This window comes from Curcuma longa, chromosome 14 (genome assembly GCF_044706935.1).
Source record: "Curcuma longa cultivar G26 ecotype Majalengka, Jawa Barat chromosome 14, ITB_CL_G26_1.1, whole genome shotgun sequence".
NCBI classification, from domain to species: Eukaryota; Viridiplantae; Streptophyta; class Magnoliopsida; order Zingiberales; family Zingiberaceae; genus Curcuma; species Curcuma longa.
Window position 1 is genome coordinate 3,661,665 of NC_133874.1, and position 6,000 is coordinate 3,667,664.

Sequence of the window (6,000 nt, forward strand, 5' to 3'; positions counted from 1 at the left end):
TAAAATATTTTAGAAGCATGACAATAAAGTTTAAAATCGGAAAAGAAAATTGTAGGATAGTAAAAAAATATAAAGGCAAAAATCAAATGAACATCTTAAATTATACAAATCATAAAAAAAAATTTAAAAAAAAAAAACTCAAAAGGGCATTCCACTTTTCAAAATACTCTTACTTTCAGTATTATTGTAGTAATTGTGGTTCACTGGTATATATGCAATAGCTATGAAGAATATGTAAAAATTAATTAATTAATTTTATTTTAATCAAAATACTCTTTACTAACTTATCAAAATTGCTAAAACTTCATTAAAATCAATTTAAATGGATTAAAATCACTTTAAAACAATTATAGAAGCTACTAAATAATTGCTATATAGTTGTAAAAACTACATAAATAATTGTTACATAATTATAATTAATTTTAAATTATAAACTCTTAATACTATATCAAAATACTCTTTATTAATATAATTTAGTAAAAAAATTTAAACTTTTTTCAAAATCACTTTAAATTGATCAAAAGTATTTTAAAATAATTGTAGAAACTATAAGTAGCTACTATACAGTTATAAATAGTTGTTAGTTATAAGCGAACTCTAATTTTAAAATTTTAAATTCTAAATTCTAAACTCTAATTGTTATCATCGAAATAATATTTATTAACTTGATCAAAATTATTTAATTAACTTCATTAAATTATTTTACAATAATTATAGAAGTTATTAAGTAGCTATTATATAATTGTAAAAAATACTATATAATTTTATAATACTACAATTGCATTATATTAACTACTAAAATGTAGAAGCCTTGCATCGATATTTATATTTTGGAGTAAAATTTGGAATTGGAAAGTAAGAAAATAGTAAAGTATGGGAGTGAGGCGATATTTATATTTTGGAGTAAAATTTGAAATGAGAAAGTAAGAAAATAGTAAAGTATGGGAGTGAGAAAAAATTTTGAGGATGGAAATGAATATAAAAACATTGTCACGGGCTTTAACGATGGTTATATTATGTAAAATATAAACATTACAAAACTTAGATCATCATATTATTATATTGATAATCAATTTATTGGATAGGAAAAAGAAATATACGATAATTTAAGGGCTCAATCCTAATAATAGAAAATTTGCTTGGCTAATTTATAATATTTTTAATTAATAGTTTTAAATGATACGGTAAAAAATCGGATTAAATAATTTTGAGGGATCATTTATTATGTGTTAGAAGATAAGAGGTTCAATTTATAATATTGACAATTGATAAGTTGGATAGATAGAAAACGGCAAAATAGTTTTTTTTTTTAAAAAAAAAAGCTAACTTCCAATTTAAAATGTCTAAGTATCAAATAATTATATTATTAAATTTTAAGTGTCAACTTCTGATGCCTGATTAATAAATTTTGTAAAAGTAAAAAAAAATGTAAAATGTAAAATATAAAATCTAAGTATTATATTTGTAATAATGTAAAACAGAAATATAAAAACGGCGCATGACAAATCATTTGTCAAATGGAGCAGATTAAAAAAATATCTCTAGACTCCAAATACTTATCGAGATTGAACATATTACATAAAAAATATCTATCAAAATTAAAATAAAATAAATCTGATGGCCGAATAGAGCTATCAAACGAATTAACCTATGGTGAGACAGATCAATTCATTAAAAATTCATCATATGACGGGGCAGGACGGACCGACTCACCAATTTGATAGATTGAAAAATCTCTAATCCAATCCAACTCAAGGCGGGTTGTGGGTTAGGCAGACCAACCCACATGCCTATCAAAAAATAAAAAAAATATTAAAAATATTAAAAATTTTAAGTTTGGATTATAATTTAAATTGATTAAGTTAAAAATTTTAAATTTGAATTATAATTTTAAACTTAATTGTAATTTAGACGGATCACTAATTCATTAAATTTTTTATTTTAATTTTAAATTTTAAAATAAATAAATAAACAAACTTTTTTCAGCTACTCGCAGACCAACCTAAGCCTGCCGCGAGCACGGGCTGAGCCAAATACAATTTCACCCGGGCTTTAGCCCGAGGCCCAATGAATTTTTTTAAAAAATTGTTCTTTAAATTTATTATAAAAAAATATAGGTAATAAAGGAAGGTAGCCCGGGGAGATTGAGATTAGCCTGGAGGTTATAACATTCCTGGCTCCATCATTGGCCGTGGGCTAACTCAAGCGGGTCGCAAGTTTTGGTGGATCAATCCATCTGAATCCATCTTAAAATGGATTGATAAACTAATCTATCTAAATTATTTAACGGGGTGGGCCAATCCGAAAAATTTAATTCAAATTGACGGCTATATGTCACTATTACCATGGACTCGCCATTACCACATTACCACGATGTGTCTATATTGTAAAACTTTTCAAATCTATTTTATTTTATAGTTTATGATTTAAAAGGGATATAAAATTTTTTTTGGACGCTATGATAATTAGATTACCTAAGATTAAAATATTAAAATAAATTTTTTTAGGGCCCTTAGACGGTCGAACATTAGGCGGAGGCCTCTTGCACCTCTCGTTAGGTTCGATCCTGAGACTTATTTGACACGTTTCTGTCTCACCCAATTCAAATTGAAATGTGTTTAACATACTCAACCCAACCCAAATAGATTTGGATCATGCCATGTTAGACTTAGCTTGGTCCACAAATCAAAATGGAGTGACTGTGGCTATACCGATGGGCTAAGTTAAGCATGCCACAAATCTAAGAGGAGGATGACCCACATGTCGAGGCCCGTTAAAATATTTTAAAATTAATTTTTTTTAATATTAAATGTTATAAAAATCTAAAATTAAATAAATATTTTAATTTTTTTATATTTCTCTTATTATTCATCCATTTTTATTTTTTATTTTTATATATTTTAAAAGATTTATATTATTTAATTGAGAAAAAACTCCAACAAATTTTATAATTTAAATTGTAATTTAAATATTTATGAATAAATTTCACGTTCAATTCGATAAATTTTTTTAATATTTGTTTAATATACCTAAATTTGATTAAATAAATAAATTTAATTAAAAATTAAATATATGTATGTAGAGTTTTTTTAAAAAACTCTAATGGGCATCCCACTTTTCAAAATACTCTTAGCAATTACGGCTCCTTGGTACAATATATAATAACTACCGAGAATATGTAAAAAATTAATTAATTAATTTTATTTTAATCAAAATATTTTTTATCAACTTCTCAAAATTGCTAAAACTTCATTAAAATCGATTTAAATTGGTCAAAATTACTTTAAAATAATTATAAAAGCTACTAAATAATTACTATACAGAGAAGTTAATAATTATTATATAATTATAATTAATTCTAAATCCTAAACTCTTAATACTATTATATCAAAATACTCTTTATCAATTTGGTAAAAAAAATTAAACTTCTTCAAAATCACTTTAAATTGATCAAAATTATTTTAAAATAATTGTAGAAACTAGTAAGTAGCTATTACACCGTCATAAAAGTTATTAAGTAGTTGCCAATTATAGGCGAACTCTAATCTTTAAATCTTAAATCCTAAATTTTAAACTCTAAGTATTATCATTGAAATAATATTTATCAACTTGATCAAAATTATTTAAATTTCATCAAATCACTTTACAACAATTAGAGAAGTTATTAAGTAGCTATTACATAATTGTAAAAATTACTATGTAATTATTACAATACTACAACTGTATTATATTAACTATTACACTACTATAAATTATAGTAACTACAATTGAAAATAAAAGTATTCTTGAAAAGTGAGGTGCTTTTTTTTTTTTTAAAACATCCTTTTTTAACGATTTACATAATTTGAGGTGTCCATTTAATTTTTGCACAAAATGTAGAAGCCTTGGATCGATATTTATATATTGGATTAAGAAATAATAAAGTATGGGAGTGAGGCAAAATTTTTTGAAGATGGAAATGAATATAAAAACACTTGTCACGGGCTTTAACAATGGTTATATTATGTAAAATATAAACATTACAAAACTTAGATCATCATATTATTAATATGGACAATCAATATATATATTAGATAGGAAAAAGAAATATATACCTTAGACATAGTTGAATTGATTATGACGGAATAAAATTGTTGAAGTGGACAAGAATCTAATCTCGACGAAGCCAAGGCAATGTCCTCCTCCGTCATCATCAACTGTAGTTTTTCAATTTACCTTCTCACAGTTGCTCCGACCGTGTTAAGTGTTGAATCCTAATAATAGAAAATTTGCTTGGCTAATTTATAATATTTTTAATTAATAGTTTTAAATGATACGGTAAAAAATCGGATTAAATAATTTTGAGGGATCATTTATTATGTGTTAGAAGATAAGAGGTTCAATTTATAATATTGACAATTGATAAGTTGGATAGATAGAAAACGACAAAATAGTTTTTTTTTTTTAAAAAAAAGCTAACTTCCAATTTAAAAAGTCTAAGTATCAAATAATTATATTATTAAATTTTAAGTGTCAACTTCTGATGCCTGATTAATAAATTTTGTAAAAGTAAAAAAAATGTAAAATGTAAAATATAAAATCTAAGTATTATATTTGTAATAATGTAAAACAGAAATATAAAAACGGCGCATGACAAATCATTTGTCAAATGGAGCAGATTAAAAAAATATCTCTAGACTCAAAATACTTATCGAGATTGAGCATATTACATAAGAGAAAAAAAAAATATCTGTCAAAATTGAAAAAAAAATAAATCTTGTGTCTGAGTATATCAATTAACAAAAAAAAATCTTCTTAGTTAAATCAAATAAATTATGTCATCGATTCACCATTTATCATTATCAATATCACCATGTACTCACATAGCCATTACCACATCACGATGTGTCTATATTGTAAATTTTTAAAAATCTATTTTATTTTACAGTTTATGATTTAAAAGTGATATAAAAAAAATTCTTGAACGCTATGAGATTACCTAAGATTAAAATATTAAAATTATTTTTTTAACTTATAATTAATTTTTTTTAGGACTCCTAGATGATCCAACCTTAGGTGGAGGCCTCTTGGACCTCTCCTTAGGTTCCATCTTGAGACTTATTTATGCGCACTAGAGTTAACAATTGGGTTGGCTCTCACATGTTTCTTGTTGGGTTGCAAGGGTGCAAACATAGTACCACATCTAAAGCACATGGAAAAGATCATGGGGTTAAAAGGATGGAAGATATCTCCATTGGCGTGAGACCTTTTGAGGAGAGCCCAAGAACAAAGCCATGAGGGCTTAGACCCAAAGTGGACAATATCATGCTATTGTGGAGATACAGACATCCTTGGGGACCCAACACTTAGCACTGCCTGTGTGAGTGCTACGCATTGCCTGTGTGGGTACGATCATTATATCATTTTAGCACTGCCTGTGTGGGTGCTACCATTGCATTTACTGTTGTGTTATACTACATTGTTGTTTACAACATCGTTGTATGATATATGACTGTTGTATTGTATGATATGACATACATTACATGTATTCACATGATTTCTATACCTGTTCCTCTTCAGTCGGACATGTCCTATGAGGAGATTTTGGTGCGGATGTTTGACCGGAAGAATTACGATTGTACCATTAGCTACCATTCAGGGAAAGCTAATGTAGTTGCAGATGCGCTTAGCCGGAAGTCTCGTGGGATTCTGGCTAGTCAATTGGTAGTCGTTACTGATTTAGTTCGGTAGTTTTCTGATTTGGACTTGTGGAGTATAGTTAGACTCAGCATGGTATTCTGGTTACGATGGTTGCTCAGTCAGCGTTAGTGGGGAAGATTAAGTCTGCACGGATTAACGATCAGCACTTCCAGTTCATCGGCACCAGAGTGGATTCCGGACTACAGTCAGGGTTTTCTTGCGATACAGACGGAGTCCTTCGGTCTTGAGGATGACTGCGTGTTCCAGAGCATCCAATAAGAGAGGAGTTATTGTAGGATGCACATCATCCTAGATTTGCGA